Genomic DNA, 12,540 nt, shown 5'->3' with positions numbered 1-12,540 from the left:
TATGGCTGGTCATTTCATATTTAATAAAATTTCACATGATGTTAAATAAAACGCGAATACATACTTTTCTTTTACCTTCCTGCGGTGGAGATTCCCCCCTCCCATCAGGCGGGAGGATATTTGCAAGCCTGTTATGCATAAGATATCTTGTACTTTAATGATTGATGAACTTGTACTTGTGATATGATGCAACATCAATTCTAGATTTTACTTTAGTTGTATTGCTAGTTGTATAAACTATACAGTTGTTTTAGTTCTATGCTTTTTTCTATACAATTGTTTCAATGTACAACTATCTTGTGATATAGGTATTATGGAGAGGATTAGTGCCCTAGCTGTTGGTTCACTAGAAATGTTGAAATTGATCTGCAGCTGTACAGTGTGTTTCACTGCGTATTCTGAAATTGATCTGCAGTTATACACTGTGTTTCACTGCATATTCTGAATACTAGTGATTCGCTCATGTGTTGATCAGCCACTGAATATTAAATTGACTTATGAATCAGCTATGCTTCATAACATATTTTTTTTGGTATTAGATTATGGTCTGATCAATCACTGCATTAATATATGACTAAGTGGATTCCAGCTTCTTGTATTAGCTACAGTAGGTTATAGTTGTTTGTTTGCAACCACACCTGCAGCCTAGAAAAGCTGCAGCGAGCACTCTATTTGTAGGGAAATACTTATTACTAGAAAGTTTACTGATGAATTATTTTAACTAGGAATATTCTGAAAGGCAGAGTTCAGTTTCCTATAGATCTTACCTTCAGAGCTAGCTAATGAAATGTTTGGATTGCGATCATGTGTTGCGTCTGTTCTGATATTCTCTATCATGAGTAGTTTCACTGAAAAACAGTTGTGCTTTCTAACAAACTCTTACCAGAAATAACCTTGTTGTGCCTTTTGTATTTCAGGCATTCTGCTTCCAGCAACTCAGGCCTCAGATAAGGTGTCAATGCTGAAGGTAAACATAACAAAATCGCAAACTGCTGCTATCCGATCTTTAACTTTAATCTTTTTGTTATTTCTCATCTTTTTAAATTAAATTAACATTTGAAAAGTCTGAGTTGGTGGTGCTTTATTTCTATAGTATTCATGCTTTGACTTAACATTATCAGTTTTTCATAGAATTCATGCTTCGACTTGACTTGTTTTTTTCATTTTAGAACTAATATATGTGGTATGGCAAATCAGTGTAGCAATAGTTTGTGATCATATGTGTGTCACCAGTGAATCACATCCTAGATGACTCTGCGCGTCCTTTTGTCGTCTCCTGACTGATCGTTCTCCATCACCTGCTCGCCGCCGTGAAGCCACAGTCGGTCTCCATCATCTGTCACCGGCTTTCATTTGCCTCTCCACACTTCACTGCAGAGGTTTTCAAGTTCTCGCTGAGGTTGTTGATCTAGTTTCTTCAGTTACCTTGCTTGAGGTGTTGCTGTTTGTCTCATAGAGCAACCTGTATTGGTGATCTACTCAGTTACTATCTTCTGGAGTGATTCTCTCCTGAAATAGTAGGCCATACCTTTGCCTTGAAGCTGTAAATTACAATGTATTGTGCCCTAAAGCTATAAATTGCAGTGTGTTATTTATCTATTTTCAAGCTTGATCTCCGATTGAGTAAGCTGAATGGAAGTAAATAACACTACTACGGTAGTGTTTGCTGAAATGGTGGATTTGCTGGTAGAGTTAACACACTAATCCCTGCAAAAGAAAGGGTCTTGATTGGAAGAACATGTAAATGCATATATGCCACTGCTGCAGCAGGGACAGAGGGATGAGTCGAGGGACTCAACAAATGATCAGTGGCATCAGCTCATTGATCATGTTTGCCATTCGTGCAGGTTGCAATCCCTGTTGTTTTAACAGTGAGGGTGGTTATCACTTTCACTCCCCTCGTGGAACCAGATTTAGTTAGATTCAATAAAACCAGAGCATTACAGGAATTTTGAGATGGCTTGAGATTGACGGATATGTTCTTGAAAGACAATTTATCTTTATTTTTGAAAGACAACTTTCATTTGAATTGTTGCCAATTCCAAGAATTAGTGTATGCTACTATTTGCAGGGCACAAACGGTATTCACTATCTTTACTAAAGATGACCGTAGCATGCCAGCCCAGGCGAGTCTTCGAAGTGGAAAAAAAGCCACATAGGGGTTTTCTCAAAAAAAAGGGGCGCTCGAACTTGAGACCTCAGGGTTCAAGTTGAAAATAAAAATAAAAAACGCCACAGAGATGCTCGGAGGGCGCTCGAACTTGAGACCTCAGGGTTCTAAGTTGAAAATAAAAATAAAAAAAACAGCACAGAGATGCCCGGGGGTGCTCGAACTTGAGATCTCTAGGTTCTGAGTCTGCAACACTACCACTAAGCTACGAAGACTTTTGTAGTAATGGATGCACATAAATGTTTATAATATGGTGAGATAATGCACTTCAATCTGATTATGTTTGTTTTAAAATTTATTGCAATCTTTGTTATACAAATTTACATTGTTGCATGTTTTTGTTACTTAATCGTTACATAAAAACTCAAATGATTTTAACAAAGTGACAGTACACATCATTCATGATTTGATGTATCTCTCACATAGTTATATGGGAAGAGTACGAAGACGTATCCAATTATGAACATGTATACTGCCACTTTGTTTGAATGGTGTTGGATAGAGAAATGACTAAAATAAAAGTTGTAGATCTTAACGATTTCTACAACTTTGTTGTTTGTGACTTTTTCATTTGAAATCATTTGTTATCCAAAAATTATGTTCGAAGTTCTTATATTTTAAATTTTGAATTTTAAATTGTTTAAACAAAGTCGGATGGAGAAATGACCAAAATAAAAGTTATAGATCTCGATGATTTGTACAACTTTATTGTTGCTGACTTTTCTATTTGAAATTATTTTCTATCCCAAAATTCTATTTGAGGTTGTAATATTTTGAAATTTAAATTTTAAATGGTTCAAACAAAGTCAGATGGAGAAATGAACAAAACAAATGTTGTAGATCTCGATAAGTTGTACAACTTTGTTGTTCATGACTTGTTCAATTGAAATAATTTACTGTTCCAAAATTATTTTCAAAGTTTATTATACAAATTAAAAAGAAAAAACTTCAGACTATGTTGGGCCTCAAAATGATGCTCAAATTCAGTTCAAATCAAGTCCTCTTTCTCTTAGCCGTTGGATCATGGAATAGATGGCTGCGATATACTAGACTTCGATTAAAACCTCCTGAAACCCTAGCGTCTCCTCCTCCTGCAGACACCAGCGCCCCCTCCTGCGCCTCTTTCCTCCTCCCCATCCTCATATCGAGCACAGCAGCGGCTTCCTCGGTGTGTCAAACCCTAGCGTCGCACTCCAGAGCGAGCCCCGAGAGGGAGAGGTCTAGAGCCCATGGCGGGGCGACGACTGCCCTCACCCCCGCCCGTAGCAGCGACGGCTTCCCTCGTGTGTGCACGGGGGCAATGACCCCACAGCTGCCCTCATCCGGCCGCAGGGAGGTTGGAGCCGTGCCTAGGTCTTCGTCGGTGATGAGCACGCACCAGGTTCACAGGCCCCTTCTCTTCCCTTCCTGCTGTGCAAATATGAGAACCCAATCCCTAACTTAAACTATTTGTGTGTGGAGGTCACACTTGAGCACGTCCATGGCGAGCCTCCTGCGGATGCGTAGCGGTGGGAGGAGTCACCCCACGCGACGCGCGTGGCTAGCGCAGCGCTCGATGGGGACTCTACTTCTTTTTCTGTTTGTTGATCTCGTCCCTGACATGGACTCTACTTCCGTTTGGTTGTGACCGGTGGAGGGAGAGCGGGGTGATGGAGCCACAATGCAGACTCAGCAGTGTTAGAATTGATCTCATCCGTCTTGACCCAACGAACGAGACGGACCCCTTGACTACGTCCTGATCAGGGACATCCAGCCATCTAGTGGCTGGAGGGCCCCCGTCGCACAGTGCCTATAAAGAGGAGGTGGGGCAAACGGCTCAGGGTACGAGGTTCACCGCCGCCATAGCCCCACTGTCCTAACCCTAATCCGATCTAGAGGGTAGCACTGCCAGCGGCGGGAAGCACCACCGGACCGCCATAGCGCCACCCCGCTGGGACTCCGCCACCTCTACACCGTCACTGCCACACCGCCACTGACACCGACGCCATGGACTCCTCGAGCTCGTCCACCAAGCCCGACGGTCTGTACCTCTCCCTTTCTCCTCTCTCACTCTCTCTGGATCCATGTGTTCTAGTTCTTTCATACCGAATGGAAGTCAAAATACCCACTGATCTACTCCTAGTCGATCCAAAAGAGTTAACAATGGTATCAGAGAGGTCGATCTAGTGTGTGGATTGTGTTAGGGGTAGCAGTGTAGAAGGAGATGAGTTAGATCCGGTTCAGATCGAAAGAAAAGAAATACAAAGGGTTCATCGAACCCTAAACCCTAATCGGGTGAAGAAATGGGGAAAGAAGGGGTTTCGATTTCAAAAAGTATTCAAACCCTAACCCTAACCTGCGTGGGGAAGAAGAACAGACTCTAATCCTAGCTGGGTGAAGACAGAAGGGGCTTGGCTTCCAGACCGCTTGATCCGAACCCTAAACCCATGACCAGATCTCGGGGCAAAGAAAAGAAGAAAGAAAAGAAAGAGAAACGAACTTCGGTTCGGAGAAAATGAAACCCTAACCCTAAATGAACACAGAGAGAAGGACGGATTGGAAGGAGTTTTCTCCTACCTGGGGATCCCCTGCGCCATCACCACCGCCTGCCGTCGCACTGGACGTCGCGCGGGGAAGTGGAACACCGCCGACCGTCGTGGTCACGCCGCCGCGCGGCCACATCTCGGGCTCGGCGGTAAAGGGCACCACCACAAAGCCGCTCAACGGCGGTGCGCTCAGCCTTGGGCGAGCGCGTGCACCGGCGAGGGGCCCTATGGTGGCCCTGCCATCTCTCCTCCGGTCGCCATGGGTGGCTACCTCTTGCTCGATGCGGGGCTAGAACAGAGGAGAAAGGGAGGGAGATAGATAGGCTGGCCGGCTGGAGACTCACAGCGGAGGCGGCGGCGGCGGCGCCACCTCCTCGCAGTTGCCGGCGGCCAGCGCCGCCTATTTTTTTCCTCCGCCACAGCCGCTCCGTTCGGTGGAGAGAGAGGAAAGGAAGAAGAGAATGGACTAGGGTTTGGGAAGCGTCGGCTGCTCCGGGTTTTCGTTCGCCCGATCTGTAAGCTCGACCATCGGATCCTGATTGACGGTCAGCGTTGCTTCGGGCCGAATAGAGCCCAGACGGGCAAGAGGAATCCCGGCTCAGGCCCAGGTTGCGGCCTGGGCACGGGGGAGAGGCGTCGCGAGCGCCACGCGCTGCTGCTGCTGCTGGGCCACACGCGCGGGCAGGCCTTCGGGCCGAGCAGGCTTCAGGCCGGCCAGATTACTGCTGCTGTAGGCTGGGCCAGAATGAATAGTAAATGATGTTTTGAAGTCTATTTATTTTCAGAAGCATATTTGAATGAATTTTGATCAATTTTAAGGTTTAAATTTCTAGTAAAATTGCACCAACGTGTTAGATTTTTCAGAGAGTAGAAAAGTACAGTAAAATGCTTCTGAAAAGTATATAAAGAAATTTTGTCAAGTTTTCGCTGCAAAGTTAAAGATGTTGTCTTCTTATTAAATTCGAACCAATGGGAGAATTTAATTTGAAGAGCAGTTATAGTTATTCAGTAAATGATGAAAAGTTTATCCTCTAGTTAAAATTGGAACCAACTGGAAAAAATTTAATTGGAGGAATAGTCGGTTGATAGTTAAGATAAATTATAATATTGTTATTTTCTGATCAACGTTGATGATAATAATATTATAAGTTTATTTATGAGTTTAAGTTTAAAGTTAAATTATGATATTGTTATTTTCTGACCAACGTTGATGATAACAATATTATAATTTTATGAGTTTTATGATTAAAGTTTAAATCTCTGATGAATTTTGCATCAAAGTGACCAATTTTCAGAGAATAGATAAAGATCAAGGAATGCTTTTAAACTAGAGAAATGCATTTTCATGTTTCCGCTGCAATAAAGTTGATTGTCTTCTAATTAAATTCGAACCAACGGGAGAATTTAATTTTGAGGAGCAGTTCTATGTTTTCAAGATTATTGAATTTCTATACGTTAATTCCATTTCTGCCCAACGGTGATGTGGAATTAATGTAGAAGAATGATGTTTTATTCTATTTCTGCCCAACGATGATATAGAATAGAACATAAAGATTTTAAAGTTTAATGAGCATTATTGTTGAATATTTTTTCAGACAAAAGACCTCCATGCTTTCATTCTTGAAGGCAGTAAGAGAAATGAGCTGGGTACTTATGACTCAGATGATGAAATGCCTAAGGGCAAGTTATGTATGAAAGAATACCATTGTTTAAGAAACCGTGTTCTCTTTCAAGAATGGCTTCAAAAGAAAAGAATTCTAGGATATTGATCCAAAAAAAAGAGATAGATCAATGAGAGTCTTCATTGAGAAATGTCTTTTATGTACTCTCTGTGAAGAAGAATTTATTTTCAGTTTCACTTATGAGACTTGTAAAAGTCATATACATGTTTAATTTGACTAACATTGGATTACACATGTGTGTTAAAGAATATTCAGATTTATTTCTGAATTTGATGGTTGAACACGAGCCAATCCTGGCAATTATGTCTGTTCAAGAGAATTATCTCGTATGGCGGGAAAAAGTTTGTGATAGTACCCGCATGGTGGGAAAAGTTTGGAAAAATACCCGCATGGCGGGGTAAAGTTGGCATAGTACATATGTTAACCAATCCTGCATGGCAGGAGAGTTTGGCATAGTACTTATCCCGCATGGCGGGAGGAGGATGTGATGATTCATGTGCTCTAAAGAAATATCCCGCACATGGAGAGAAGTTTGGGATAACTCTTATGCTATTCTAGTATTTACCGTACACTCTGATTGTTTCATGGTCATAAGTACTCAATGAGTTTGAGAACAAAAGAAAGTTGCATGTGAACCAAAAGATAAGAATGATATGCAAGTGTGACTTGCAGAAGTATTGATAATAATAGACTATGTTGAGTTTTGAAGTGTAATGAGGAAAATGTACTCCCATACGAATTTTGTTTGCATGATGTAATCATGTGGATAAAGTAAGTAATCAAAGTTTCCTCATTCATAAGAGTTCTGAATGTTTTGAAATTATGGTAGAAAAGTTCATACCACATTTCGAGTGGGAGAAATATAAGATTAATTAAGAAAGATAATTAAGAAAGATACTTCCCCATACTTTAGATAATGCAATGCATACTATGCATTGAAGGTAAAAGTGATTTATAAAAGATGAGTGTGATCGTTGAGGGAGTAAGATGGTCATAATAACGATACCCCTAAAGTAAAGAAATAGCTAAATTTCTGGACTTTTTACAGTTCCGATAGGAAGATAGCATAGTCGGCTAGTATTCATACTAGACTAGTCTCAAAGTTATTAAGGCGGTGCTTAAAGCACCATTCGAGTTTTGAAAGATTAAACCCAAAATAAGAAATTTGAAGATACACTATCTTTAAAGAAGATGGAGTAATCTGGGGGAGCATGGTATGTAGATACCTAAGGCTTAAATAGAAGTGGGATTACATATCCACTAAAATGTTTTAGAGCAACAAATTGCTTAATACATGTTGATGTTGTATGACATATACAACACCTGATGTTAGCTCTTAAAGAAGATGAATAAGTAAATAAGGATCTTGTGATATAGGAGGCTATAGAACAATTACCTTTTGGCAATGAAGAGTAATAATAGCCCCATATGAAAGAAGTGCCATGAGGCCCCAGAAAGTCTCAAAGAATAAGAAAATCAGATATTTCTGGCAACTAAGAAGTAAAAGTTAAGGAAGAAATTCAAATAGAGAGTGATTCCACCTCATTTGAAGAAGCCATGAGAGGCGTTCACTCGTCTAAATGGCAAGAAGCAAAGTAACATGAAATAAAATTGATAAATACCAACGATGTTTGGGACTAAGAAGAAATTTCTAATGGAGCCAAAATAGTAGGCTATAATGGGTCTACAAGACAAAGGTGACTCCAAAGAGAATATAGAAAGATATCCAAAGGGAATATGGAATGCTATAAAGCGCCACTTGTGGTGAAATGATTTACATAAAGAGAAAGAATAGATTATAATGAGCATGCAAGGATTCTTTTAGAATCATAATGGTATTAGTAGCACATTACGATTTACACTTACATCAGAAGGATATAAAGACACATTCCTCAACGGGGATTTGTATGGAAAAGTTTACATGGCATAACTCAAAAGGTTTTGTCGTGGAAGGAAAAGAACGTAAAGGGATGTTGTCTAAAGAAATCCATTTATGGATTAAAGCAAGCTTCAAGACAGTGGTTCTTGAAGTTTGACAGTACAATAAGAAAGTTTGGGTTTTAAAGAGAATATAGAGGACAATTGTATTTATGCAAAGTTTAAACATGGGAAATTTATTTTCCTAATCCTGCATGTGGGTAGCACCTTACTCGCTAGTAGTGGTGTTAATCTACTATTAGAGAAGAAGCGGTTCTTGTCCTCAAGTTTTAATGAGAATGGTCTTGGTAAAGCATCATTCGTTTTAGGAATTGGAACTTACCAAGATAAAAGGAAAAGGGGTATTAGAACTATCTCAAGTGTATACTTAGAGAAGATTCTAAAGAAATAAAGTATATATGTGAATAAACCTACGCCTGTTTCTATAGTCAAGGGTAATAGTTTTCGGAACTTTTAGTGTTCCAAGAATAAATATGAGATCGATCAAATGGACGTCCTATATGCTTCAGCTGTTGGAAGCTTACTGAATGCTTATAAGCAAGAACTTACCCTGACACAGTTTATATATCCGGGGTGTTTTTGGTAGAAGTCCAGTCCAGATATAGATCACTGGAATAGAGTTGAGAATGTTTTGCAATTGTGCAAAGATTTATAGGCCTCATGGTGAGTAAGAAAGAATAAGTACTCTCAAATAGTTGTGGGTACAAATGTTAAATTTTGGCGAGATATTTAGTGAAACCCACATAGTAGCTAACACTCGCAGTTGGAGTTTTATTATGGAAAAGCTCCAAAGAAACAGTTGTGGTGTCATCAAAGATGCATACCCACAGTGTAGCTTGTTATGAGGCTTAAGGACAGACGAAATGGTTAAAAGAACTTACACCCGGAATTGATAATGATATACAACAGCAATAACCATTTAAGAAGCTCGCTCCTATAACAACGGGTCGAGTGTGCTGCCAAACACATTGACGTTAAAGTTATACGTTGTGAAGGAGAAAGTCCAGAATCATACTGAAAGTATTGAACATAAAAGTAACAAGCAAGTGCTTGCGGATCCGCGTACAAAAGGCTTACCACCCAGTGTGTTTGGAGAACACACAGTCGATATGGGTTTATAGTATAGCCTATGATTTCCGGACAATAAAGGGCCCAAAAGTTAAAGAATCTGTTTCAGAACAAAGACGTGTATTGTAGCTGTTAAATCTATCGGCGATTGACCGTGACGATGAAGCATGCTCTATGCACTAATTCGTGATGGAACAAATAAAAGTGAAAGTGATTAAAGTCAAAGTTTAAAGTTAAAGTATGAGTTGAGATCAAGGGGGAGAATGTTAGAATTGATCTCATCCGTCTTGACCCAACGGTCGAGACGAACCCCTTGACTACGTCCTGATCAGGGACGTCCAACCATCTAGTGGCTGGTGGACCCCTGTCGCACAGTGCCTATAAAGAGGAGGTGGGGCAAACGGCTCAGGGTACGAGGTTCACCGCCGCCACAGCCCCACTGTCCTAACCCTAATCCGATCCAGAGGGTGGCACTGCCAGCGGCGTAAAGCACCACCGGACCGCCGTAGCTCCACCCCGCCGGGACTCCGCCGCCTCTACACCGTCACTGCCACACCGCCACTGACACCGACGCCATGGACTCCTCGAGCTCGTCCACCAAGCCCGACGGTCTGTACCTCTTCCTTTCTCCTCTTTCACTCTCTCTGGATCCATGTGTTCTAGTTCTTTCATACCGAATGGAAGTCAAAATACCCACTGATCTACTCCTAGTCAATCCAAAAGAGTTAACAAGCAGGACTCCGGAGGAGCGGAGCGATATGACGATAACCTTAGTTATTTTTTAGGTGTAGATAGAAATACACATAATATGTTGTTTGGAGCTTTCAGACAGCTATTTTTTTTTTGTATACCAGTTTGAGTTGGATTAAATCTGGATCATATGCTCATTGTGAGTTTTTCTGAACTGTGAATGCATTGCGGTTGATCGAAAAGTCCAGCTTCAGAGACCCAGAGTTCTGGTATGTTGAGCAAGGTATTGCTGCACCAGATTGCGACGGCTCTGCGTCCTTTAGTATGGCTTTTCACCGCCGTGATGAGAAATGGTGGCTCCCAGTGCCTCGCGTGCCTCCCGGTCACAATAAAACAAGGAAGCAGCTCCAGCACAAACGTGATTGTGCAAACCAAATCCTGAAGGCTGGCCATGGCCATCAACAGCAATGCTTTAGCAGAAATGGAGGTCCCTGAATCTTATCTTGACTCCCTACCAAAGCAGCAATGCGTTCTTCCGTAATCAAAACTCATGAATGTGCAATGTCCACAGCATTTCTTAGTGTCAGTTCTGAACATGCTGCACTAAACTTGATTTCAGAATGGAAGGGCAACCTTAGGTGATATCATATCCTGCTACATAACATCTGATCAGTTCTCTCCTGAGTGCCTTCTTGATTGCCTGGATCTGTCCACGGAGTACCAGGCCCTGGAAATCGCAAACCGTGTCGAGGCGTCAGTGTATGTGTGGCGCCGGAGGGTTGCTTCCAAACCAGTAAATGGCTTCTATAGAAGAGAGGAAGGATGCTATTAAGAAGGACAAAGACATGCGGAAGGCCATGTAAGTTGAGAATCATTCTTTATGTTCCTGACGAATTCCCAGTACATTCAGCTTCTGTAACTGTACTCAGTTTGAAAACTGGCGAGATGTTCGAATTGTATGGATACAGTATCCCATGAAAGCTACCTATATTAGTGCTATGGTGCTGTTGCAATGGTGATAGTAGAGAAAAAGAATATCATAATATAAGATTTAAATCGAAATAGACAAATGTCCTCCTTTTGCTCATTGAACTTGGACGACACTACTGCTGGTTGGCATTGCCTCCTGTGGTCTTGCCTCATCTTTAGGTGCCGCTGTTGTACAGTGTGATTGTATTATCTTTCCTCCACTTTTGAATATTACAGCAACATTGTGGTAAACACTACTCAAAATTAATTGAATAGTACTTGTTCAAATTTTGAATTGTGCCTCTTAGCTCAACATGAATCGAGCTATAACCGTATTATCTCTATTGCCTACCCTGTTTCTGAGTTAAAATAACTCACTTATTCTTATGCAGATATAAACTTTGCATGTGTGTGTTAGTTACAAATATCTTCCCAAATTTGGAAGACCGGGATAAGATCTCAAGCTGTATCCTTTCAGTTTATTGTGGTTTTCCCTATTCAGAGAAAAGAATATGACTCATGTTAAATGTAAAAGGTTATGCTGCTTAGTTTTTGCACTTCATATCAGCTTTCTCTAACAGCGAACATTAACAAAAAGTCATGGCATTGCGAAAGTCCTTAGCTTTTAATCAGATACCATTGACAAGAATGGGAAGAAGATACAGAAGTGCGAGTTCGAGAAGACGACACCACCAGTTGAGATCTGTAACACGCTTTGGAAACAATTTAGGGCGTGCAGTCCGTCAATTGTGCTTGTATATAGCTGAGGAGGGCGGACCTCTCACCTTCAGTATTACAGTAATACAGTTCCTCAATGTTGTGTCGACACCAATGTTCGGGTATCGCCATAAACATAGTCGGCTATGTCCTGGTTTTAGCTTGATGGATAGTACTAGACTAGATCTTTACCAGGCATTAGCACTAACAGGAGAGGCCAATAGGCTTTGCATTAGTTCTACAGCTATTTCAAGACTTACGATCCTGTACATGATATGCAATAAGATTTGGCATTTGTGGCTAATTTTATAGTCAGGATAAGATCGGAAGGTAGAAAATTCCGGTTTGCGCTTGTATTGTAGTCCCATACTGGCGCAGCAAGCAGCATGCATGTCCACGTTCACAAAAACTCCAATGCCATTTGAGTTGCCCTCTGGGATGCAAATTGAAATCACGCAAATGCAGTGAACACCGGACGCAAAGCCATCACGAATTCACGAGCGCATCTGTTGGAGCATAATGTGCATGCCCGCCTAGGGAGAGTTCTGCTGGAGCAGCGAGTGGGGCCTGACTGTGTTTCTTTTCAGTTCTCACAGGTGACCTCACCAAAAAAAAAAACCATGGTAGACCTCACCCAAAAACTCTCATGCTCTCATCCATAATAACAAACACTAGTGCAACTCGTGCAACTTTATTCATAACCGTATTTCATTATTGGCGACAATTATTCATGGTGTCAGGTTTACAAACATGTCTCGTGAGCTTTCAAATTTCAAAGAAA

The 12,540-nt window shown here is 41.2% G+C and overlaps 1 long non-coding RNA gene across 1 annotated transcript; it reads left to right on the top strand.

Annotated features, from left to right (window-relative positions):
- Positions 1 to 10,700: 10,700 nt before the first annotated feature.
- On the top strand, positions 10,701 to 11,788 carry LOC136526712 (uncharacterized). The gene is made up of 3 exons (XR_010776563.1): positions 10,701 to 10,932; positions 11,435 to 11,508; positions 11,676 to 11,788. It is a non-coding gene; the product is annotated as an uncharacterized lncRNA (long non-coding RNA).
- Positions 11,789 to 12,540: the final 752 nt, after the last annotated feature.

This window comes from Miscanthus floridulus, chromosome 19 (genome assembly GCF_019320115.1).
Source record: "Miscanthus floridulus cultivar M001 chromosome 19, ASM1932011v1, whole genome shotgun sequence".
Taxonomy (NCBI): Eukaryota; Viridiplantae; Streptophyta; class Magnoliopsida; order Poales; family Poaceae; genus Miscanthus; species Miscanthus floridulus.
This window is presented reverse-complemented; position numbering and strand designations above follow the sequence as displayed.